General features: G+C 40.4%; 1 protein-coding gene and 1 long non-coding RNA gene across 26 annotated transcripts in view; both read left to right on the top strand.

Annotated features, from left to right (window-relative positions):
* The window catches only part of AOPEP (aminopeptidase O (putative)), a 324,976-nt gene that overhangs the window by 119,987 nt on the left and 178,403 nt on the right, over positions 1 to 26,586 (top strand). The window lies entirely within an intron of this gene.
* LOC117797005 lies at positions 729 to 11,175 on the top strand. The gene is made up of 3 exons (XR_004621816.1): positions 729 to 7,024; positions 7,825 to 7,944; positions 11,163 to 11,175. It is a non-coding gene; the product is annotated as an uncharacterized LOC117797005 (long non-coding RNA).

Genomic DNA, 26,586 nt, shown 5'->3' on the forward strand with positions numbered 1-26,586 from the left:
TCGCTCCCTCTCATCTAGAGTTTTCTTTATGGTCTCTTACAGCAGTTCTTATGATCGTCATTTCTTCAACCAGATTTTAAGTGCTGTAAATTCACCTCGTGTATGTTCATCTTAAACTGCAGAGCCATATTGACAACAGCTTTGAAAATTTCGATTTCCTTTAGCAGGATTAATCTCCAGCGACTTAATATCCTTTTCCCATCTGGAAGCTCTGAGTGGAATAATAGCAAGATGGCTGCTCCAGCAAGAGGGCTATTATCCCTGTCCTCTGGGTGGGAATATCGAGAGTATGTTAAAATGTATTTCTTCACAGTGTGTCTCACCTCATAAATATTATTTGACTTCTTATGATGTTAAAATAAGTCATTGGAAATTTATATTTCTAGGCATCTTGTCTTACAAAATTATAGATTGTCTTAAAGCAGAGTGCCTTATCAGTCTGCCAGATCCAGACCTGAGTATGTGAGACAGAACTATGACCAGAGGTAGGCTGAAAGATGAACTTGAAAGTACAATGCCTTTATTTTTTTTTTTTTAAAGATTTTATTTATTTATTCGACAGGGATAGAGACAGCCAGCGAGAGAGGGAACACAAGCAGGGGGAGTAGGTGAGGAAGAAGCAGGCTCATAGCAGAAGAGCCTCATGTGGGGCTCGATCCCATAACTCCGGGATCACGCCCTGAGCCGAAGGCAGACGCTTAACCGCTGTGCCACCCAGGCGCCCCGAAAGTACAATGCCTTTAATTTCATGGCATGTGATTTTTTAGCTCTTCTAAAGCAGTTGTTTACCTATGATAAATGATTTCCTTTATTATGGAAGTGAAAACGGAAGATCTTCGTGGATCCAAAAACATTTTGGAAGCAAGATTAAGACATTGTTTACTTTGGTTTTAAGTAAGTCCTGAGCTTTGAAGTATTTTTACCCCTAGCGGTCAGTCCCTTCTTTTGTCTTGCCTTACAGTTTTTTCATTCCTCATGGCTGATTCTTGACTTGGGGAATGTGTGGCAGAGGTGGGGCCAGGCGTGAAGATGCGATGTTTACCTGTGGCTGAACGGTGCATGGCAGAGTACAGACGGGGGATGCGGGGAAAGAGTAAAACTTCTCCAGATGTAAACCACTGTGTTTTAGCTAAATAATGTTATGGGCTTTATATTAGTTTCCCGTGTCTGCTGTAACAAATTACTCCAAACTTGGTGGCTTGAAACAATGGAAATTGATTCTCTCACGGTTTTGGAGGCCAGAAGTCTGAAATCAGCATGACTGGGCTGGAATCAAGGAGCTGGCAGGGTTAGACCCTCTCCCAAGGCTACCGGGAGAATCTGTTCCTTGCCTCTTCCATCTTCTGTTAGCCATCAATATTCCTTGACTTGTGGCTGCATCACTCCAGCATCTTCAGATCCCTCTCTGCTCCCTTTTCACATCCCCGTTTCTTCTGCGTGCCAGTGATCCCTCTGCCTCTCTTTTCTAAGGACGCTTGTGACTGCATCTAGGACTTCTCCGGATAATCCAAGACCATTTCCCCATCTCAAGATTCTTAGCTTAATCACTTCCCAAAAGATCTTCCCCCTTTCTTTCTTTTTTTCTTTTCTATCCTTTCCTTTTCTTTCTTTTTTCTTTTCTCTTTTGTCCTTCCTTCCTTCCTTGCCTGCCTGCCTTCCTTCCTTCCTTCTATCCTTCCTTTCTTTTTTTTTTTGCCATATAAGGTAACATTCACAGGCTTCAGGAATTAGGACATAGATATCTTTTGGGAGGGCATTTTTTAACCTATCCCAGACTCTGTTTGTTCCAAATGAATCAACTAACCATCAGGGTTCCTATATCTTCTCTCTCTTCTGATGTAATCTGGTAAGTGTTAAGAGCATACATGTATTAATATATTAATTCAACATATATTTATTTAAGACTTACCATGTGCCTGTCACTAAATTCTATGTCTATGATGATGAGCAAATAGACATAGTCCCTTGTCCTCACGGGGCTTCTAGTCTGGTTGGGGAGATGGTCATTAAACAGATACTCAAAAAAATATACCCCAAATTGGTAAATGCTACACAGAAGAGGTGGCTTTTACCAGAGTCTTGAGGAAGGTCCATCTGGAGAAGTAATGTTTCAGCTGAGATTTGAAAGACAGTGAGAAGTGAGCCAGGCTAGGAACAGAAAGGAGAGCATGTTAGTAGAGGGCCAGCCTACAGCTGGAAGGAACTTGGAGCTTTGGAGGAACTGTAAGAATTGTTGGTAGAACTTACAGAGCTGTGGGAAGACTGGGGTGAAAGGAGACTGGAGATGTCATCAGGGGACAAATAAGGCAGGGCCTTGTAGAAATCTGAGCTTCATCCCAAGTGTAGTAGGAAGACCGGGGGGCTTAAGCAGTGGCAGGATGGGAACAGAGGTGGGTATGACATGATCTGATTTATGTCTTTCCAGAATTACTCAGGTTTCTGGTTGGAGGATGGGTTGACAGGAATAGAGTGGTAACAATGGCATGGTGAAATCCGAGGTGTGACCGTAGTCCAGACAAGAGGCAAAATTGGTTTGGACCAGGGTTGGAGATACTGCTGGTGGAGAAAATTGGAAAAATGCAAGATATGCTCTGGAGAAATGACAGGATGGTCTCAGAAATCAAGAGTTTTATGTGAGGGAGTCATGAGGAAGAGGGAGGTGTCAAGGATGACTCCCAAGTTCCTGGCATAAGCAGCTAGATGGATGGGGGGTGCCATTTGATGAAAGTAGGAGGACAGGAGGAGGAGCAGATTTGAAGAAAAGATCCTGAATTCAAGTTTTTACATGCTAATCTTTAAGAAGTCATTTGGCATAGTGCCTGGCACGGAGCACACCATAAATAGTAGCTTCTGCTTTAGTCATTTCAGAATCATGACTGGCCTTTGAGTCCAAACATTTAGGTTCTAGCTCTGGCTAGGCCACTTTAGAGAAATAAACCTCTTTTGGCATTAGTGTCCTCATCTATAAATTGGAGGCAAACTGGATGCGTTTTGTGGTCCCTTCCAGGTTTAATATGCCTGCGATGCTATGAAAGTCTTTGGTCTTGACCACCTGGAACTCTCCTCTGGCCAGCTGGATCTGCTTCATGGAAGCTGATGAACTAGAACTCTGCATATGGGTGGCAGTTTTTGGTGGAAGCTGACGCAGAGGGAGCTCTGGCCAAGGCAAACTGTGGCTAGCGAGGAGGCCTCATGACGAAGGGGAAGGATGTGGTTTGAGGAGAGCAGCAGCTGCTGCTGTCACCAGACAAGCATGAAATTCGCTGAGCTGCAGAGGAGAGTGCAGCCGCGGATGGCTGTTTATTAATTGACGAATTAATGTGATCTGGGGCATAGGGAGAAATGGCGATGGGCAGAAGACGAAGTCAGAAATTCTTATTTCCTTCTTTCCTGTGCCCTCATCTGTTACTGGCAGAGTCGTTGTTGGAGCCAGAGTGGGTTTTGGGGATAGACCATCTGCAGTCCAACTCCTCATCACTGACAGATAAAGAAACCAAGGTCAACGACAAGTTCCACAGCAGCAGAGTTATGCTAGCCCTTAAGTCTTTTCACACCTGGCCCACCAGGCTTTTCTGCCCCACTAGGCTGCCAGGGAGGGTTCCCGGGAGCCATTTTAGGCCCCATTTTGGAAAAAGAGTCAAGTTTGGTTTCATTTGCCTTAGAGCAGACCCCCGAGAGATTGTTCATTCCTCCCCACTCCAGACGTAAAAATACCCTAGGTAATTTGTTACACTTTGGGCCCTCTCCTCAGTCAGTACTTTATTACTCAAAGTAAACCTGCCTGGACCCTGATTCTATAGGGATCCTTCTGTTCACCTGACCTCATCTGGGTTCCTTGGTGGTCATAACGGCACGTGCTCTTCCAAAGCACATCCTGCCTGTGCCCAAGTCTTTCATTAGCTTAGACAGCGTCGTCCTTTTCCTCAGGTGTTGGTTGGTCACTTTTTAAAAACTGAACGATGGATTTGTTTATGAGGAAGAGCTGAAAGGGAACTTACTAGGAAAGTTGCTGCTTCATCCTGTGATTGTGGTTAGCTTGTGAGTAATCGAATTCCCTGGCCTCTTCTTTGGAAGCAATGACTGGTCAGTCTGTGGCTTTACTGTTGTTTCACAACGTAGGAGGCAGAGCACCCTCCCTCTACCTAACAGTTGAACTTAGAACACCTCGTCAGGGGAGCCGAAGAAGACTTCAGGTGTGCCTGTTGCCCAGTAAGCACAGTTCTCTAGAAGTCACTATCGGGCTGAGCTCGGAGCAGGATCCCTAAAGAAAAGCAGGCCCCTGGGCCTGAGGCGTAGCATAGAGTAGGCTCGGGGAGTCCTCCGCAGTATCAGGCATGCGCTGTGGGTGAGGCAGGGACAGTCTGGAGCAGAGATTTCTCTCTTGAATGGGGGGATGAACAGTGAGGTGAGCCATCCTTTACGAGACTTTCTTCAAGGCGGGAGACCACATTCTGAGGAAAGGGAGGGCTTGGTTTCCAGAGGCCACACATCTGGTTGACCTCCTTCCAGTCTCCTTGAACATGCTGTGCTCATTACTGAAACAGAGGTTTCCCTGCTGTCCATCCCCACCCTGGGGACACCCAGCCAGTTTCTACTGCCTCTGCGGGTTCAGCCCCTCTTGTGAGGCTCCCCTCAAGGGCCAGCTCCTCCCTGGAACCTTTCCCAAGAACTCTAGTCCTCATTGGCCCCTTGGTTTCTGCATGCCTTCCATAATTGCAATCTCATTGCACAGTCTCACTCTTTGTTCTTTGCTGCTGTGTGTTGTTTCCTCTGGATGGGTGTGTTGGGGAGGGAGGATGGGCAGTTTGTGCGTGTCCTTTTTCACTGGCTAAATCACTAACTTCTTAAGGACAAGAACTCAGTCTTGAATTTGTCTGTATTCTCTCATAGTATCAGACTGAATTCTGAGGACGAAATGTGTTCTCACGAATACTTGCCTACTTGTTCTAAAGAGTTCTCAATGTGTTTGTCAGATAATGGACTTTTTAGAGACACACATTAAGTCTACCTGTGCCTGCTTTTCAGATTATTTTCAAAATCGTATTGCTAAGATTTAATGTGGCTGCACAAGACAGAAAACTCAAAGTAGAATGACTTAATTACGATTGGACTTTCTTGGGACACCTGGGTGGCTCAGTTGGTTGAGTGTCCAACTCTTGATTTCAGCTCAGGTCATGATTTCAGGGTCCTGAGATCAAGCCCTGCGTCAGGCTCTGTGCCAGGTGTGGAGCCTGCTAGGGATTCTCTCTACCCCTCCTCCCACCTCCTCTCTCTCAAAAAAAAAAAAAAAAAGATAAGACTTTCTTTCTCCATGGAACCAACGGGCAATGGGAAAGAGTCCAGGGTGGGTGGGACTCCACAAGGCAAGCACCCAGCCTTAGCCTTCTTTCTCTCTTGCTGCTCTGCTGTCCTAACAGGTGGTGTTCATTCTCAAGATCAACACATATTCTACAGTGGCTGTTTTTGACCTCCAGCCATTACATGCACAATTTAGGCAGCAAGAAGGAGAGAGGGAAGAGGAGGAGGAGGAAGAAGGGGCAAAGGGCTTGCATCAGCTGTCTCTCAAGGAACTTTCTCAGAAGCTGCTGCAAAATGCTTTTGTTTGCATTTTATTAGTTCATACCTCATGACATCTAGCTGCAAGGGAGGCTGGGAAGTGTAGTCTTTATTCCAGGTGGTCATGTATTCAGTGGAGACTTGGGGTTATTAAGGAAGAAGGGGGAAAACAGCTAGAGATTCAGACACATGGGATCAGTTGGATAAAGTGAGGTACACTGGAATAACTGAGTCTTTTTAGCTTTGTCTCGTCAGACTGTTCGTGAATTTTCCAGTGAGCCACTTTTTGCGTCTATTATGTGCCTGGTACTATGCTTTGTGTTAATAGAGCAGAGAACAAGACAGATCTGGTCTTTACGTTCAAGAAGTTTACAATTCAGGTTGGGGAGACAACAATAAATAGGAGAGCAAATAAGTGACCAAGATAACAGGAGATACTAGTAAGTACTAAAAAGAAAATAAAATCACATGGCCTTAGTTGGTTTCAAAAACTGTCCATCTATTGGGTATGCTTAGGGTTGTTTACTACATGAATGAAACATTCAGTCTTCTTTAAAGCTCTCTTGGTTTCTCTCTTGGATAGTGCTTCTAAATCTCTATGAGCTTTTTAGGTGAAGAAATGCATTAAAAATTGCTTTGCTAGACTAGTTCTAAGAGGATTTATTTAGACTGGATAGTTTTAAGCTGACATTTCTAAAAAGTTTATATCTGAGTATGTTTATATTAATTAAGGTTTTATTTATATAATGTAAATGCACATTTTCAGGAGCCATTTATTTAAACATGTAAAGACCATTAAGAAAAGTGTTGTCAGTTACAGAAGAGACTTCTAATGGTATGTGTTTAATAAAGCTGTGTAATTTATAAAATACTTAGAAAAATGTTAATGTTTTATACTTTTTTCCCAAGGGAGGAATTTTTATTTCCCTACGTTCCAGACACAATGGTATGATTCAGTTATTTAAATTTTATAATAGGTTGCCATTAGAGTCAGATATGTCTTTGCAAAGGAAAAAAAAATTTTTTTTAAGTGAATAAAACCAAACAAAGAGTCATCAGCAACGCTTGTGTGGCTTTGATTTGATGTGCTTTGTCACAGTCCAAGCTGATTTCTGGACTCTTGGAGTAAAATTGCTGGGGTTAAAGAGACATTTCATGAAATTTTCATTTTGTGACTCTTATTAACCCATACCTGAATGACTTTCTATTTTCTAGTATTAATTTTCAGCTGTTTCAGGCCATGGCTTATCATCTCTCAGTTCTGGTGGAGACCACAATCTGGAGAAGAAAGAGAACATCCACCTTGTTTAGAGTATGTTTAAGGAAAAAGTCCTGGAGAGCAGTTCTGGGCTGGCCATGCAGGAATGTTAATCAGCAGCAGTAAACTGTGCACTGAAGACGTGTTGAAAACAAACCAGGGCTGAGGGAAAAACAGGAAATTTGACCAAACAACTCTTCCTAGTAACAGGTTTTGTGTGTCTTTGTTAAGATCATCACAGCTTGTTTTAATTCTTCTTTAACTTCCTTTCCAAAATTTGACGTTGTGTTTCTTTGCAGTTTTATATACAGCTTTCATTTAATAAAGCACTCTTCCCTTCCGCCCAACCATGTTCCTATAACCGGAATTGCGAATGAGAGGATGCCATAATGACATTGTGATGCTGCGTATTCGTCCATAGGCAAATTGGTGTTACAGACTACTAATTAACGGGTCTTGCGCTAGGATGGCACTTAAGCAGCCTTCCAGCCCAACCTACAAGTAGTGACGTTATCGGGCATTTGGAAGATGGGCATATGTTTTGCTTACCATCCTTAGCCTTATTCTTATACTCTTGATTTTAAACTTGACCCTTTGTTGTCATCGTAATGCAAGAAACCATTTCCATTTAATCTGGGACAGCTGCAGATGTTTAGAGACTGTAATGCATAAGTTCTCACAGAAATCTGACCTAAAACGGACAGATGTTTGAACTCCTTTGTAAAAATCTATTCTAAACATTCTGGGCTACTGCTAGACAGGAATGCCAAACATTCCCAACCACAAATTATACTTGATAATAACCACCTTGATAACAGAAAGCAGCAGACCCCCAGTTCCATTACATGATCTGGAGGAAGATAACAGGTCTTTAGCATTTTAGCTCAGCTTTGCTATATTTACAGATGATTAAGGCCAGTGCAAATTGCATCGTTGTGAAAGTTAGAAACTGTTAATTCGTACACAAAAATTCTCCGAGCACAAAGACGTAGACTTTCTTCTCGTTGTAGCTGGGCCGGAGCTGCGGATTGCTGACAGTGAAGCAGGAGCCAGCCGAAAACCAGGCAGGCTGAGTACACAAAAAGCCATATGGTTCACAAGAGGAAATGGCCACGCGTTCCCTTTTCAAGGTTCTGAAATCAATGTATTCCTGAAGAACCATGTAAATAAGCTCACCAGCATGTTTTATTTTGTAAAACGTGGGGCAGGCCGGTTATGAAATGGGAAGCCTGAAATGCCATACATCCATCTTAACCAGCTCAGGGTTTGACTCAGTTCTTCAAGCTTTAATCCTATTAACTCTCATGCACAAAGGAAATGCAGGGCTCCTCTCTGCCCAGGCCTCATGGCATTTGTAAACCAAGTCTTGAATTTTACAAATAAAGCTCCTTGGTATAACAAGCATCAGTGAAGCCACCTTTCAAAAAGAATATTTTAGATTGTTTACTTTAAGAAAAGCCCTTACAAGGGATTGATGACTTCAATCAGTGTATAGATTTTGAAGATTTTTTTTTTAAGCAGCTTACTTGGATATGCAGATTTTTTGGTGGGAAGCACGTTAAATGTGTGCTTTTTTAAACCAAATCTCTGGTTTTACGAACAAAGCTCATTGGTTGATTAAAAATATAAGCAGCATCAATGTAACCTCTGCTCAAAAGAATTTTTTTTTAGACTGTTTACTTGAGGGGTTTTGAAGGGTTTGATGATTCACCATCAGTTTATAAAATCAAGGATTTTTTAAAAAGCAACTTTACTTAAGTAAGTCAAAATTTTGGTGTGAAATGTATCACACTTATTTCTGGCTGATTGTCCTTTGGACATAGAGCTAACCCAGCGAAATACCAAGATCTGATTATGATGTTGTTGGGAGTTAATCTCATTGTAGTGAACATGAGCTAGTAACACATTAGTCCATATTATATTATACCCTTTTCAGCCTGCGGCCTGCTGTTTTGATTAAATTTGGTTCCTGCCATTCCGATTTGAAACCGCAAAGTCTTCCTCTTACCACCTATCCCCTTTACAAAGCCTTTCTCTAAAAGTTTGAACTATTTTAGATTTCCATTACTTACAAAATTGTAGCCAATGTAAAATGTAATCGCTAATGTAAAATCAGGGAGGAGATTTCCCTCCGTCCCCTTTCTGTTCAGAAATAGTTGCTATTTACAGGTGGCGGGCTGTCATTAGCACAGCCTGCTCTATGCTGTGGTGGCCTGGAATGTCTAGTAATTTTGGTTTACGTAACAGTTTCACTGGGGTGTTTGCTTTCGGAGGTCACTTCAGTGTCAGCCTCAGCAGCACACACATAAGTCTGCCTCTTCCATGCAGTTGGCCAAGGAAAAGAAAATATTCCATCCAAGCATTCCCCCCCTACTTTGTTTCCTTAGCCTAAATTATTTGAATATACATTGAAAGAGTGATAAAATTCACCTCAGATTCTGAAGAATAGGTTTATTTTTGTCTGATTTCCTATCCTGTCTGACTCTCTTCCTGCCTGAGAGGCACCTGGCCTATTAGCTGGGACGGCTGACTGCTCCCTTTCCAAACACCTTCGCCTGAAGTTAGGAATGACACTGGGTCAGTACCCTTTAAGACCCTCACCAGAGTCCTCCCAGCTCTGGTAGGATGCAATCCAACTCAGAACATCAAGGAACATTCCCTTGCGATCCAACTCAGAACATCAAGGAACATTCCCTTGCTGAATGGAGCTGGCTTCTTATGTACTAGTGCATTGACTTCCCTAGAGCTGAGTAATTTAAGCCAGTTGCCTTTCATTTCAACCATGTCAAAGAATCAAATAAAGGTATAACATCAGACCAGCTAGGAAAATGAGAGTAACATGTTTATAGTATAATATAATATAAATATAAAGTAACATGTTTATATAAATCCTTCCTGTTTTCTCAACCCTTGCTCGCTGGCTGTTTTCCATTCTGACAGTCAGAACACTCTGGAAATTTGCCTACAGACATTGGCCACCAATTTAAGGATTTGTTGATTATTTATTAAGGAAAATTGCAAAGCTCAAATAAACAAACCCAGTGCTGGGTAAAATGGTTGACCAAAATTAGCAATTCCCAAGACTCATTAGTATTAATGACCCTTGACAACAGGTTGGGCAGGACTTTGTGTCGCTCAGTCCTCAGGAAAGCAATTTGGAGGCCATAGGTGGCCTCTTCTTTCCAGACCCAGATACCCCAGATGTAGCACCATTCTCCAAATGAGGAGGCCAGTCCACCTCGAGTGTGAATACCTGCCAGTCCCTTGATCTCCAGTGATCTCCAGGATTGTGCTTTCTGACCTTGGAGAAAATCAAAACATTGATTTTTCCAGTCATTGCAGTTACACATCACATGTCTCCTAGGCTTTTGAGCCATTTGAGGAATGCTCGTGAAATGCTTTAAGTAGGATAAAAAAGGTAAAACTAGAGGCCGTGGGTTCTAACTGGGAAATCCAGGGGGAGCCCTAAGGAGTTACCAGCAGCCCAGAACTAGGCATCTAAGCTCCCATCTGTTGAGTGCGTACTGCTGAGCTTTCTTCCTCTCTCTCTGTCTCTCCTTCTTTGTCACATATACACACGCACAGGTATTCCAGGTACGCTCACCAAAATGTATGACCATATATACCTAATGATATTTGGTGAAAAGGTGGTTCCAGACGAGAATACGATTAACATTACCAAATAACATTAGGAAAGGAAGTATATATTCCATTTGGATTCTCACCTTCTCTTTAAAATGGCCGACTCGAGGCTCCTGGCTGGCCCAGTCAGTGGAACATGTGACTCATGATCACAGGGTTGTCGGTTCAAGACCCAAGCTGGTGTAGAGATTACTTAAAAATTTTTTTTTAAATCTTAAAAAAAGTAATAAGATGGGAAAAAAAGAAAACAAAAGTAATAAAATGGCCGACTTTTCAGTCTTGCTTTCTTTCAAAGCATGTATTCAAAACTTACACAATTCAAGATGCTATTCAGGAGATACACCTAAATACACATACTATCAATTAATTGAACACTCATTTCAGACTATTAGAAACCATACTTCTTTGGGAGAGAACTTGGTAGTTAACTATTCCCTGGACTGGCTACATAATTGGCGGGGCTCAGTATAGAATCAAAATTCAGGGCCCCTTATTCAAAGGCAAGGAAAAGGGTATTAATATAGAGGGCTTTTCCTTTTATTCCTCAGTCTCTCTTTCTCAACTTGTTATGATATGTTTTATTTACCATGTAGTGTTATTTTTAAGTAAAGAAAAATTTTAAAAATTAAATTATTAGTGTGAATTTTACAACTCATCTTTATATTATATAGAGTGATTTTAAAGATCTTATTTATTCATTTGACAGAGACAGAGACAGCCAGCAAGAGAGGGAACACAAGCAGGGGGAATGGGAGAGGAAGCAGCAGGCTCATGGCGGAGAAGCCCGATGTGGGGCTCGATCCCACAACGCCGGGATCATGCCCTGAGCCGAAGGCAGACGCCCAACCGCTGTGCCACCCAGGCGCCCCTATACAGAGTGATTTTAAATGCAAATGTAAGAACGCTTAACACATCCAGAGTCCTTGAAATTACACAGTTCTTTGTAGAACATGCATACTTGTTGTTGTTGTTTTTTTTCTTACCGGGAGTAGAAAGGCTGCAGAGAACTAGCTCACTGTTTTTATTTCACTTCTTGATACGTGCACATTCTACCAATACTCTCTACTTTTGACTTCCTGATGACTGAGGGAGAACTAAAAAGAAAATGAACTATAGATCGCCCTGTCCTTCCCTTTCCTTCTGTCCCATCCTTTTCAGCATATGTAGGTGGCTAATACAGAGAAGTAACAGCAATGAGAAATGATTGTTAGTGTTTCTTAGAACTCTTTTGCCTTCTTTCTGCATTTGAAGAAAATTCTGGTTCAAATGGAAAGCAGAGCCTCTTGGGCTGTCAGCAAGCCCACTTACTCAGTTTCAGACATAACACAGCTATCTTGTGCCCACTTTGAGTCTTCCTGAACTCCCATGCAGTGTGTTCATGGCATTGTGACTGCTGTGTGTGGGTAGGGTGGCAAGGACCATTGGCAGACACATATGACGCACATAATAGCTTCTCCACTCATGTGTGTGCTCCATTGTCCTGTTCGTCTTTGCTTACAAAACATGAGTTCAAAGATAACATTAAGAATTTCAAGACTAAGCCGTTAAACCGAAGCACAGAGAACACAGGGCCCTGTGTGACTGCATAGGTCACATGCCCATGAAGTTGGTCCTGAATCCTCCTGCGCTTTAGCTCACTTCCGGCGTAGACTAAAATCCTAAAAGGCTAGGGCTTCATGCTTCCCCAGTCTCGTCTCCTTTTGCCTGCTGGGAAGGTGTTGAGAGCAGGAATGAGTCAGACTGATGCTCCTCCCTGACCCAGGTTGCCTTTGTTAAGTCCTCCTGTCCCTATCAACAAGTGGTCCAAAGGGTAGGGGGAGGAGGGTCTTTTTCCCTTTAGCTCAGCTCCCTCTTATCAAATCCTCATCCGTCCAGTTTTTCTCCCCACCCGACCCAGTGAAATGGAAATAAAGAGTTGCTGGGGTCCATTTCATTATCACTAAGAGCTCAAAAATATCATCAGACTTTATTTCTCTCCTAGGTCAACAGTTTTCCATCGTGGAATAATAATAATAATAATGATGATAATTATTATTAGTATTATTATTATTATTTAGAGAGAGAGAGCCAGGGGGAAGGGCAGAGGGAGAGGGAGAGAGGGGATCCCAAGCAGGCTCCATGCCCAGTGCAGAGCCCAACACGGGGCTCGATCTCACAACCCTGAGATCATGACCTGAGCCAAAATCATGAGTCAGATGCTTAACTGACAGAGCCACCCGGGCCCCCCATCATGGAATTATTTTTATTTTTTATATTTTCTTAGTGTGAAATATTTCAGAAATATAAGAAGATTTAGAGAAGTTCGTAAGTATCTAGGTACCCATCACCCAAATGAGACCTAAAACATTACAAATACAATGTCAGTTCCCTGTGTTACCTTCTCCAATTTCATTTCTCTCCCTGCCCCTCCCTCCAGCAACCACTATTATTTTTAATCTTCTGCATTTCTTTATAATTTTATTTTGTATGTATATACTCTCAAAACACTTATTTAGTATTTCTTGTCATGTTTTATTTATTTTTATTTTTTAAAGATTTTATTTATTTATTTGACAGAGAGAGAGAAAGGGAACACAAGCAGGGGGAGGGGCCAGCAGAGGGATAAGCAGGCTCCCCGCTGAGCAGGGAGCCCAACTCAGGGCTTGATCCTTGGACCCTGGGATCATGACCTGAGCTGAAGGCAGACGCTTAACGATTGAGCCACCCAGGCGCCCTTCTTGTCATGTTTTAAAGCTTAATGTGAATGTGAATTCAGTTCATGTCTGGCAGCTTGTTTTTTACCCTCCCCATTGTATGTTTTTGACATTTGTCCATGTTGCTGTGGCAGGAGCCTTTGTGTCCAGTTTAATTTTATGTTTCCGAAGTTCCAAGTTTTTGATCTTGTGCAGAGTTGTTGATTGTTAGTGAATGCCCCGTTTCTAGCTTGGGTGGATCACATCTAGTGATTAGCCTTTGAGGCTTTATTTAACCAAAAATTTGTTTGGAGACTTGAGTCATCAACCCTTATCTGTTTCATTGAGTTTCCATTCAGCCCATTGTCTGGGCAAAATATGTGCTGGAAAAGTTTACTAGTGTTTCTTGGCAATCATTTGCTGTGGGATGGCATAGCCATGCAGAATGAGTTGGGTAATGTTTTTTTGATTACACCATTTACCTTTAAATTAGACTGAATTACTGTAAAAGGAAGCATGTAGAGATACAGAATCCAAGCCGGATAAGACTCATCTTACCTAGAAGCAGAATGAATGATTACTCATCTATAGAATGCCATTGGAGACATCCTATCTGCTGTGAATATCTCTCCACAGATTACTCCTTTATGTAATCATTGCCCAATACCATTATATTCATTGCTTTTTAGAGTCTGTAATATTAAGCATCGTCCTTTGATATGAGTGACATTGTCAAATTGATTTCTCTCTTGATAGGAAAGATGGGGCACATTAAGGGCACTTTGCATTTGGGCAGGGGAAAGCCATGAATTTTTTTTAAAGGAGAAGAGTGCAGAGAATTAATAGTACCATTTCCATTTCTAGAATACCAATTACATTCCTGGCACATACTAAGTGCTTCACATACTAAGTGCTTTACATACTAAGTGCTTTACATACATTCAAATCCCACTCAGTCCTCACAACGACCCTGCAGAAGAGATGTCTGTTTTATCATTTTATAAATGAAAAAAGCTCAAAGCCAGTAAGACAGTTCCCTCAAGGTCCCAGAATCGGTAAGGGGAGGGCTGGGATTGGACCAGGATGTGTCCATGGAGGCAGGGCTCTTTACACACTCCAGTAGACCAAGCTTGCTGATGCCACAGTTGAGCAACCACCCGGCCCTGCCTTTGGCAAGATCTCTGCTAGTCCCCGGCACGGCGTCTTGACTGCATGTATGCTGTGTCTCTTGTGGATGGGGAATATATAAGTTGGATGTGGGTCTGCTCAGTGGGAAAAGAAGTAGAATGTTCATGGTTATGTGGTTTCTAAGGAAGAGCCAGAAAAACTAAAGAGTCACCGTGATTTGGGTTTTTACAGACCCGCCTTTGGCCTCGGAGGATCCCTGCTCTACTTGAGGCTGGCTGGCTTCTGAGGGGTGGTCGGGCCATCACCCACCTCTCTGTGCATGGATTGGGTTAGGCCAGAGGCCCCTGCTCCAGCAGAAGAATGTCCTTTCTCAGTGCATGTGGCCGCCCGTTCCTCTTTCTCTCCATCCCTCTCTCGGCCTCCTGCCCCAGCTCTTCTGAAACATGGGCGTAACTCCGAATTCCATTCTCTAAAAAGGTCTGTACCCTGGAGTGCATTCTGATGCCCCACCCTGACACCATATTTTTGAGCCTGTGTCAGCAACTTTTCTACTCACTCTCATTATAGCCCTTTCAGATGACCTTGATTCATCTTGCTATCTTTAGCTTTTCTCTCTTAACCATAGGCACAGGTAATGCTACGGCTCAAGTGATCACAATATCTCTGCGGCTTGGTTGCTTTTCAGCCTTTCTGTTTTAAATGTGTCTTTTATTTATCATCCACCCAGGAACCTCTCTGGGTTGATGGCATAATTTTCAGACTTCCTGACATCTGAATGCAGCACACACACACCCTCCTTAATGTTGCCTGATTTTAATCTTCTCGGCCACAATAAATCTGACACATACCTCAAGCCAATGGCATGCTTGTCTTGATATTTTGATCCTTTTTCCTTTACCACAGTGATTGCTTGATTTAAGAAAGTAGCTCTGGCATGTACTGTTTTTACTAACATTGAAGTGTCAAGTCGGCCTTGACTTTCTGCAACCCCTTAACCAGCCTGATCGTTCCAGACTTAAAAGTATTTTGCCTATCTGGTATTTGCTGGTATGGAGAGCTATTAGGTTTTTTTCTTTTTTTTTCTTCCTGTCTTGTATCTCATAGAATAATAAATATGATGGTTTGAAGATTTTTTTTTTTACTAGTTTTTTATAGTCCAGCAAGGTGTGTTTAGGAAGTGAATGGTTTTGCGACAGGAAAAGTAGAACCTGGAATTTTTGTATCACTTCTTTTTTTCTCCAGGTCTTATTTGGATGGCATTTCTTTGCATATCTGAAAAAGTGGTCCTCCAAGTGGGGCATGTGTTTAGATAGGTCACATTACGCTGGTAAAGATCTAAACGAGGATACTGATTCCTTAGTCTTGTTTTTGTTTGGCTTGTTTAGTTTTTAAAGGTCATCTATCCACCTCCCTCATTTTATGGAGGAGGAAACCAAAGCCAAGAAAGGTTGACCTACTCACGGTTTTTCATAGAACTTATGGCAGAAATGGGCTCAGGCCCAGGGCTCATGAGTTCATTCAGTCAGAACCTCCAGCAGGGATTTGAAACCTCACTGCCACATAATATTGGGTCTCTAACTGATGAAGCAATAGAAACGCCTCTTTGAGGCCAAAGTTCTATATTCTCTTATTTAGCCTCTTAAAGTCTTGTGTTTGCTATAGTCTCAAGTAAAAGAACTTAGATATCTAAAATTCGTTTAACCCCAAATCCTATTATCCCCAAAGAGGCCACACCTTATTGCATGAGATACGTCCACCACCCTTCTCAATCAGTAACTCTTTGTTGAAGTTATACGGTACGGTACGTCTTCTGAGGCTTAGCTGTAATATTCCCTGTGCTTGAGTAGCTGCCTGCTCAACTGGAAAAAAAGACACAAAAGATTATTTCACAGTAATAAAGTGCTAATTGTGTGGTACCAATCATTAGTGCCATGGAACTTTAAGGGAAATGAAAATCGCTGGAAGTTGGAGCAGTCAGGGGTGGCTTCCGGAGAGGTTTCTCACTTGCAACATAGTTAAGCTTTCCACAGGGAAGTTAAGTAGCAAGACAGGAGGATTTGTCAAAGAGGAACCCAGAGGTCAGGAGAGGCAACAAGAACAGAAAATATATCCAGGGGCAGCGAGTTATAACACAAATAAATAGATCAAGAAGGATAGCAGAGGTATGGATGGTCCAAAGAAAAACCAACAAGGAAAGGGTGGGAAAAGGAAACAGGGAAAAAAATGGGGAGGGAAAAAAAAGATGAAAATGAATCACTTAATTAATGGGTGGGAATGCTGGCTGATGGTTTCCAGGGGCACTGTTTCCAGGCCAATTATCTGTCAAAAATGCTTTGGCTTTGCGGCCAAAGGAAACCGAGGCGAAAACTCTCTGCTAAAATACTTGAATGCCTTCCCCAAACCTCGACTTTTATTTCTCTTATTTGAAAGAAGGCGTTATACTACTTGCCCCAGAATATGATTTTAAAGTCCTGATTCTAGAATTCTTTGGAATTAACATACGTGTGGTGTGGTCTTTATCTCATCACTTTGGGAAGCACCTGACATCTTTGGAGCCAAAGCATAACTTAATAAATTACAGTTGCCTGGGTGGTTAGGAGGTAACTCTGAGAAGGAGCTAGGGACTTTGGCCAAGTTGGAAGAAGAAACAAGGAGGAGGGGAAATTGCTGCTCTTCATTTCACTTTTCTCTCCCATATTTGGTTTGTTCACAAGAATTCATCAACTTGCAGAATCCGAGCCATTATTTGGGGACCATAAAATTTTTTTTTGTTTTGTTTTCTTCATTCTATTTGTTTTATTTCCATGTTTAATACACTGACTTAGTAAAGGGTGAGAAAATGCTTAGTATAATTTCTTTCAAACAGCTTCTTTGAAACAGTAATATCTTCTCTGTTTCATCAGCATGTCCTTAGAAAGTTGTAGGTAGTAAATGATAAATTCCCTACATAATTCAGTAGAGTCACAGCCACTGTGCTCCGTGAAGTGAGATGACATGTCCTGCTCTCAGTGGTGGGTGAGTCAGCTCTTAGTAGGAGACTGAGTACATTCCATCTTGTGTGCAGCCTGGACGTGGGACACAGCTTCTCCTCAAAAAAAGAGGAAATGAGCCAGAGCATGTAAAGAATATGAGAGAATTATGTTTGATTTTTGTGATCATGGAGAAATATGGGTTCCCTTTAAAACTAAATAGAAAAAAGGTGGAAAACTGTGATTAGAAAATTGCTTGTTATAGGTCGTTAATATGATTATTTTAAAAATAAGTGTATTATACAGTTCTCCTGTGTTGCCATCCGGGCAGAGCCTTGAGCATTCTCAAACGCCCTACTCAACCACTTACTCCCTTTTCTTAATTGTAGAAAAGTACTGATGATTTAATGTTCTTCTGCAAGAATATCCTCCTTTTGGTGGTTTTTATTATTTTTTTAATTGGTTATGAACAGCAACCAAAAGAACATTCCCTTTTTAAAAAAATAACCACAGCAAAATAGAGTTATTTTTATAATGATAATACTTTATACAGATCTGTGGTCTTTCATCTCAGAACTTTCAAGCACTTTTCAAATATTGACTCATCAATCCATGACACACTTAGAAGATTGGGCAGTAATTCTGCTTCCATTTGATTTCAAAGAACTCACTGTGTCCTAGGACATGGGGACTCTCTTTTTCCTTTTTTTCGCCCTCCCTCCCTCCATCCTTCTTCCCTTCCTTCCTTCCTTTTTTCCTTCCTTCTCTCTCTTTCCCTCTCTCTCTCCCTCCCTCCCTTCCTCTCTCTTTCTTTTTTCTTTTCTTTTTCTTTTTCTTTTTCTTTTTCTTTTTGTTAAAGACCAGAAGAAATGTGGCTTTATCCCAACCCACTAGGAGCTCAGTGTGATGAAGGAAGGAGCCATGGCAAAGCTCTTCAAATTCTCAGTAACACATGCTACAACTTAAAAACCAGAGACGGAAATATCTACATATTTTTGAAGGTCCAGAAAGGCATTCAGAAGATTTTGAGCCCTAAATTATTTCAAGATACAGAAGACAGACTTACTTTGCTGAATTGACATTTTGATCAGTATTTTTCTTATTTATTTTTTTAACAGGGCAACTATGTTATTTCTAAAGTCCTTGCCAAACATGAATTTATGCTTCTCACCTGTGTAGGGAAAGATGATCAAGGATGGATTGAGTCTTGGATCGAGTCTTGAGAATTCGTGTATAAAAATTTCTCAGGCCAAGGATAGGAAAGTAGGCTGCCAATAATTAGAATTTTTATGAAGTATCCATTAAGATTTTGTTGATTAATGGTCTCAAGATTTAGCCTTTATTGTCTTACTGATTTCCTGTGGTAGGTAGAGTTCAATGGCCTTTCTAGCTACCTTTGAGTTGTTCAAGTAGAAGACTGGGGGCTTTTTTTCAATTCAAGGGCCATATTTTCTTTCTTTTTTTTCTTTTCCAAGGGCCATATTTTCTCACCCGCATGCTTTTCAACTCCTCCACTTCCAGTTCAAGAATGCTATGAAAATACTTCTTTAATTTTTTTTTTAAAAGATTTTATTTATTATTTATTCGACAGAGACAGCCAGGGAGAGAGGGAACACAAGCAGGGGGAGTGGGAGAGGAAGAAGCAGGCTCATAGCGGAGGAGCCTGATGTGGGGCTCGATCCCATAACGCCGGGATCACGCCCTGAGCCGAAGGCAGACGCTTAACCGCTGTGCCACCCAGGCGCCCCTATGAAAATACTTTTTATGAGTATGGATCATTATGTAGGAAAATAATAAAGTTATGGGAATAAGGAAGTTACTTCTAAGTATCGGAAAAATATGTTTCTGTCTCTCATGTATGTATCTAGCATAAATATACTCCTATGAAACAATTTGGGTTGATGGCAGAAGATATTAGTTAAAACTTTTAAATGTGAATTGAGGGTTGAGATAGAGATACTAGAGACCGTATAGAGAAGGTGAGAGAGGAGACCCCACAGAATGATGGGTATTTGGCACCTCGTACCTAGGCAGAGTTTCTGAAAGCTGGGACGTAGGGCAGACCTCTGGCCACCACTTTATTTCTCAGAACTACATCCCAAGATGGAGTCACTTCCTTGAGTGCCTCCATTTTGGAATTTCATGAGGTGCATCCCTAGCTCGTGCTCATCTGCTCTGGGATGCGAATTGCTGTCTGGGTCTTCCCTGGGGACTTCTGTCTTCAACAGCCCCAAGCAGGCCACAAGCCTAGGGAGAATCCCTGCCCCTCTAGGTCTGGAGAAAGATGGAGAAAGGAAGAAGCTAAAGAAACCATGAAATATGTTTTACTGCTGTTATTTACTCCTTCTTTTGTCTCAGATTTCCCCCATATGTTAGCAGGTAAATTGTTAATGAAGACTAATTAGAGATGCTTCAGTGAGGCTTTGAAACCCAAACCCACGATAGCTGTTCTACCAGCTGAAGGATGAATTCATAAGGAATTGGCTGTGATACCCCAACCCGACTGCTAAGAAAGCTAAAGATGAGATTCTGTGAGGCAGTTAGGACTTTCTGAGTGGACACATGTTTAGGCTAACCTTGAATTAGCACAAAATATGAAACACATGTCACCAGTCCCAAGAGAATCCGACTGTGATGGCCGCAGTATCGCACAGAGCACACATGCTGGAGCTGGGACAGCTGCAGGGTGCTGACCCCAGCCCTGACACTCGTGATCTTGGGGAAGTTGCTTAACCTCCCCTCACCTCAGTTTCCTCATCTGAAAAGTGGGGACAGCATTATTAGAGTATCTCACAAAGTTGTTAAGATGAAATAAATTAATGCATGAGTAGCTCTATAATCAGGAAGTGGCACAAAGTAGACGTTATGGTAATATTTGCTGCTATTATTGTTGTTGTTTTGTACTAAAAAATGTAAAAATAGCTTATGCTATCTGACATTCAGATGGTTGGAGGGGAAAAAGCATGGAGGAGTATACAGAGGAATTATGAGCTGGGCCTGGTCATGGCTAGTATCACTCCTGTCCACTTTCTGTTGGCTAGAACTCAGTCACATGGCCACACCTAACTGCCCAGGAACCTAGAAAATAATAGCCTAACGTTGGGAGTCCAGTAACAAGAGGAGAATGTGGATTTTGGTGAAGAGAATCCTCTGCCATAACCCAAAAGCCCATCAATAATCCCCTCGCTTTTTCGCTCTTTCAGGAGATCAAGTGGGTAAAACACATGTGATACATGTAATAAAATACATATTTTGTTAACTGAACAATGAAATATGTGGCCTGAAATTTTTTTTCTGACTTGCGAAAGCTTTTTATTTGAGGTCTTACAAAATCATCAAAATTAAATTAGTTTGGTTGTATATTTCAAGAGTTTTCTTAATTGAAAAGGATATCATTGTGTGAAATCAAAGCAGTGCCAGAAGATCTGGAACACATTCTCTTTTTGGTGACAAACAACTGACCCATCATTATGAAATCTACATTCACTCCATTGGCTCAGTGGCCAGGGCCAGTGTCAGTATAATCCGAGCTTAGTACAGAAGAAACCAAAAAGTGTTGGTGAAAATTAAAACCACAAAGCATTGTGGAAAATTGAGAGGTTTGGATGGGATACAAAGGTCAGAACAATAGAAAATTGTCTGATGAAAAAGCTAACCCAAAGGAAAAGCAAAAGTAATGTGCATCTGACAGGTGGTGGGCACTGGAATTTCCTTGGCATTTTTTAAAGTATACAAATAAAATATAGCCAAGGGTCAGATGTGCTTTGCTGGATGTATAAACGCTCTTGAGAAGATGTCCATAAACTGAGTCTGTAGAAATCCAATTTTAATGCTTTAAAAAAGATACCTATGTAATCGAGCCCTACAGAAAAGGCTTAAACTCCCTTTTATATACACGGCCTGTAAACCTATGTAGTTACTCATTTTTTTGAAGTAGATCATCCTATCAGGTCACATTCTATGTATGAAAGCAAACTTGTGATAATTTTAAAAGTCCAGAATAGAGGACGTCTGGGTGGCTCAGTCAATTAAGCATCTGCCTTCGACTCAGGTCATGATCCCAGGGTCCTGGGATTGAGTCTCACATCGGGCTCCCTGATTCTTCTTCTCCCTGCCACTCCCCCTGCTTGTGTGCTCTCTGACAAATAAATAATTTTAAAAAATCCATAATAGAAATAGGCTAACTTTATGCTTTTTTCTTTTCAAAGGTATTACTTTTAAGAGAAAAGTAAAACGATGATATCATACAAGATGTTTTTTTAGAAAAGGGGTTTAGACTGATTTCCTACAGTGGGATTGTTCTTTGTTCCTTCGTATTGTTGAAATATGGGACAGTGCAGTTCAGTTTTATACAGGGTTAATAGAACATTTTACATGAAGTCCCAATAGGTGAAATTATCTTTAAAATGCCTTAAAGCATCCACAAAATATCCTATATGTGGATTTGTTTATATAACCTATTATGTAATATGAATGTGTAATATAGTGTGCAGTCAGTGATGAAATATACATGCAAGTATTGTCCTACAGCACTATTTAAATTATTAGTCTCTTTTTTCTTGAGTGGGTATGGTTTAATCAATGTAAGTTAAATCCATAAGCAATGGAATTCCCTGATATAGAGGAACAAACATTGTACTTGAGTTGGAAGCTGTGGCATTTGATGACATTGGGCAAGTCATTTGATCTCTCTAAGCCTTACCTCTGTTGCCCATAAGATGAAGCTACTACCTATTTCATAAGTTGTATTCAAGATCAAATGAAGCGTGCTATACATATCAAGAGGTTCCCACTAGACTGAGAGTACCAAGAGGACAGGAACAATATCAGTCTTATTGCTGGTGAATTTTCATGAGTCTCTGCTGGAAGTTCTGTTGGATGACCACACAGGGAAGAAGTTCAGTCCTAGATTTTCTGCCCAGAGGCAGACACACTCAGATGGACTTATGCACAGAGCAATGTTAATGTATCTGAAGTAATGAAGGCAAATTGGCAAACTTCAGCCTGTGTAAAGAGAAGCTAGTGCTATTCGTTTGAGTGAAATAAGCCCATAGAGAAATCCAGTATAAACACTAGAAGTTTCCCTCATTAGGCAGTGAGCAGTGCATTTTATTGCGAACGGATTTGTCATGCTGAAAGTTTTCTAATTATAAGGCCATTGTTTGCTTTGACTGACTATCGAAAATATGTCTGTTCACCAGACTTTCACCTTTTCCCAATGTTACGTCTTAAAAAGAGGATTATTTTAATTACAGTAGCATATAACTAATTTAATGATAAGGAAAGGAGTAAAAATGAAAGTGAACAAAGAAATCCATTCTTAACAGCTGAGGTGACAGTGTCAACCAATTAGAATTTTATTCCCTTCTCCATAAAAATGAGACTTTAAGCATTTTCGGCCATAGTACTCATATAATATTCATCCATCATAGAATAAATTGAGACCATGCATGGGTGAGCATGCGTGCATGTGTGTGTGTATGTGTATTTTTTATTTTGGAATAATTATGGAGTCACAGAAAGTTGCAAAGAAATGTACAGGGAGGTCCCATGTACTTACCACTCGGCCTTCCCCTGTGTTAACATCTTGACTAACTGTAGTATGATATCAAAACCAGGACATTGACATTGGTACAATATACAGAGTTTATTCAGATTTCAGCTGTTACACAGTTGACCCTTGAACAATGTGGGAGTTGAGGGCACTGACCTCGCACAGTCAAGAAGTCCGCATATAACTTTTGACTCCCCAAAACTTTTCTAATAGCCTTCTGTTGACTGGAAGCCTTACTGATAACATAAAGAGATGATTAACACATACGTTGTATGTTATATGTATTATGTACTGTATTCTTACAATAAAGTAAGCTAGAGAAAGAAAGTGTTATTAAGAAAACCATAAAGAAGAGAAAATACATTTGCAATAGTATACTGTATTTATTGAAAAAAATCCACATAGAAATGGACCCACACAATTCAGACTTCTGTTGTTTGAGGGTCAGCTGTACGTACACTTATTTATCTCAGCATTTCTGTGTGTGCATAGTTCTGCAATTATATTCTGTATGTAGCTTCTACCATGCATAATCACCAAAAGAATCAAGATACTTAAGTATACCATACCACGGGGCTCTGTTGGCATTTCTTTATAGATAATGTGCCATTTCTCTTTAACTATTGTCAAGATTTTTTTCTTTCTTTTTGCTCTTCAGAAGTTTAATTATGATGTCTGGGTGTGGATTTCTTTGGCTATATCTTACTTGGGAATTTACTTAGCTTCTTGAAACTATAGGCTTGTATTTTTTTTGCCATATTTGGGAAGCTTCAATCATTATTTCTTTGAATACTTTTTAAAAAAATATTTTGTCAGTCCCACACTCTTTCTCTCCTTCTGAGACTTTGATGATATGAATGTTAGATCTTTTGTTATTTTCCCACAGAGCCCTAAATTTTTTTTATTTTTTAATCTGTTTTCTTACTATTGTTCAAATTGAGTAAATTTTATTGATCTGCCTTCAAGTTCACTGATTCTGTCCTCCATTATCTCCAACTACTGTCAAGTCCATCCAGTAAGTTATTGTGTTATTGTGTTTAACATTTTAGTTATTGTGTTTTTCAGCTCCATAATTTTCATTTGTTTCTTTTTTATAACTCCCCATTCTTTGCTCAGATATTCTATTTTTTTCCGTTTATTTCAAGAGAGTTTTAATTGATTGTCGAAGCATTGTTTTATGACAACTACTTTAAAATCCTCGTGAGATAATTCCAGCATCTGGTTTTTCTTGGAATTGGCTCTACTGAAGGGAAATTAATGATCCAACCTCAAAACATTTTAAAGTCAGTGATGAACTGAATCAAACTAAAACAGCAACAAAACAAAGCCACAGTTAGACTACACGTTGTGTTGATTTGGCCTGACAAAGGAAAGGGTATATCTTTTCCTACAATAAACATTATCTGCTTAAGTCTTTACTTTTTTTATACTCTCAGTTGAATATACAGTAAAAAACAAAATTAAAGGAAGGACGGACTGAAGGAAGGAAAGGAAGGAAGGAAGAAAGGAAGGAAAAAGAAAAGAAAGAAAGACACATGAAGAAAGTGGAACATGTGACCCAAAATCAAGAAAAAAAAAATCAGTCATTAAGAGCAGACTGCAGAACAGCTAGATGTTGGATTAGCAGACAAGGACATTAAAATGACTATGATAAATATGTTAAAGTATCTTATAGAAAAGGTGGACAATATGTATGAATAGATGGGGACTATCCTATCAAATAACAACAACGACAGACACTTTAAGAAAGAACTAAATGGAAACTCCCAAAATGAAAAATATCATAAATGACACATTTATATAATGGGATAAAAAATAGAACAGACAGAGAAAAAAAGGATCAGTGAACATGAAACAAATCAATAGATTTTATCTGAAATAGGGGCACCTGGATGGCTCAGTCAGTTGGGCGTCTGCCTTCAGCTCGGGTCATGATCTCAGGGTCACGGGATTGAGCCCCGCATCGGGCTCCTTGCTTGGTGGGGAGCCTGCTTCTCCCTCTCTCTCCTGCTCGTGCTCACATTCTCTCTCTCAAATAAATAAATAAAATCTTTTAAAAAAATGAAATAAAATGAAGCATTTTTTCATTTTATGATCAGGGCATCTTAGAACTATAGAACATTCACCAACGGTCTGACACATATATAGTTGGAGTCACAGAATGAGAAGAGAGAATGCAGAGACAACATATTTGAAGTGATAAGGACTGAAAATTTTTACAAAACTTATCTAAGAAATTGACCCACAGACCAAACCTGCTCAGCAAATTCCAAGCAGGATAACAAACAAAACTATATCTAAGCATATCATGTCAAACTGCTAAATATCAAAGATAAATAGAAAATTTAGGGGCACCTGGGTGGCTCGGTCATTAAGCGTCTGCCTTCAGCTCAGGGCGTGATCCCAGGACCCTGGGATCGAGCCCCACATCGGGCTCCCTGCTCTGCTGGGAGCCTGCTTCTTCCTCTCCCACTCCCCTTCTTCCTCTCTCTCGCTGACTGTCTCTCTCTCTGTCAAATAAATAAATAAAATCTTAAAAAAAAAATCTAAAGTGTAGCCAGATTAAAAAGAATCATTACATTCAGAGGAACAACATTAAAAATGATGATGAACCTCTTCTTAGAAACAATGGAAGCCAAACACAGGGTAGTATTGCCATAAGGATGACAGATCAGCGGAGCAGAATACAGAATCTAGAAACTGCCCTGTACACATATGGTCAAATTGTTTTTCAGAAAGATGCCAAGGGAAATCAGTGGGGCAGTGGGACTGAACAAACTGGATAACGCTATAGAAACAAATGAACCTAAACCCCTACCTCACTCCATAAACAAATATTAATTTGAAATGGATCATAGAACTAGATATGAAAACTAGAGCCCTAAGTCTTCTAGAAGAAAATGTAAAATATTCCCTTGACCTTTTAATACAAACAGATTTCTTAGGACATAAAAAGCACTAATCATCAATGATAAAATTAATAAACTTAAAAATTCTGGTAATGAACAGTTTAGCCATAGACTGGGACAAGATTATTCACATTATAATGGGCTTATATTCAGATATATAAGGAAGACAAATAACTCACTTTAAAATATGATAAAAGGCCTGAGTAGTCACCACACACACAAGCGCACCAATTAGAAATGGTTAATAAGAACATGAAAAAGATATAAAAAAATCAGTCATGAAGAAAATGCAAATTCAAACCATTCTTTTTTTAATTTTTAATTTTTATTTATTTATCTTTTTGATGTAAAGTTCGATGATTCATTAGTTGCGTATAACACCCAGTGCACCATGCAATACGTGCCCTCCTTACTACCCATCACCAGCCTATCCCATTCCCCCACCCCCCTCCTCTCTGAAGCCCTCAGTTTGAAATTCAAACCATTCTAAGATAACATTTATACCCACAAGAATAGCTAATGGGTGGATAAGATTATGTTAGCAAGTATGTGGAGCATCTGGAATGTTCATGCATTGTCTATGGAATTGTAAAATGGGACAGCCACTTGGAAAAACTTTTTGGTACTTTCTTATAAAGTTAAAAATACACCTACCTAATGACCTAGCAATCCTGCTCTGAAGAACTTATCTAAAAGAAATAAAAACATACTTACAAAAAGACTTGTACAAAAATATTTATAGCAGCCTAATAATACTTAATAGCCCCAAACTGAAGCAACCTGAATGCCTCCTAACAGGAGAATGAATCAACAAATTGTGGTATATTAGTGCAATGAAGTACTACTCATCAAGACAACATGGTTGTCAAAAACACTATGTTGAGCAAAATCTAGGTAC

Source organism: Ailuropoda melanoleuca, chromosome 17, assembly GCF_002007445.2.
Source record: "Ailuropoda melanoleuca isolate Jingjing chromosome 17, ASM200744v2, whole genome shotgun sequence".
NCBI lineage: Eukaryota > Metazoa > Chordata > Mammalia > Carnivora > Ursidae > Ailuropoda > Ailuropoda melanoleuca.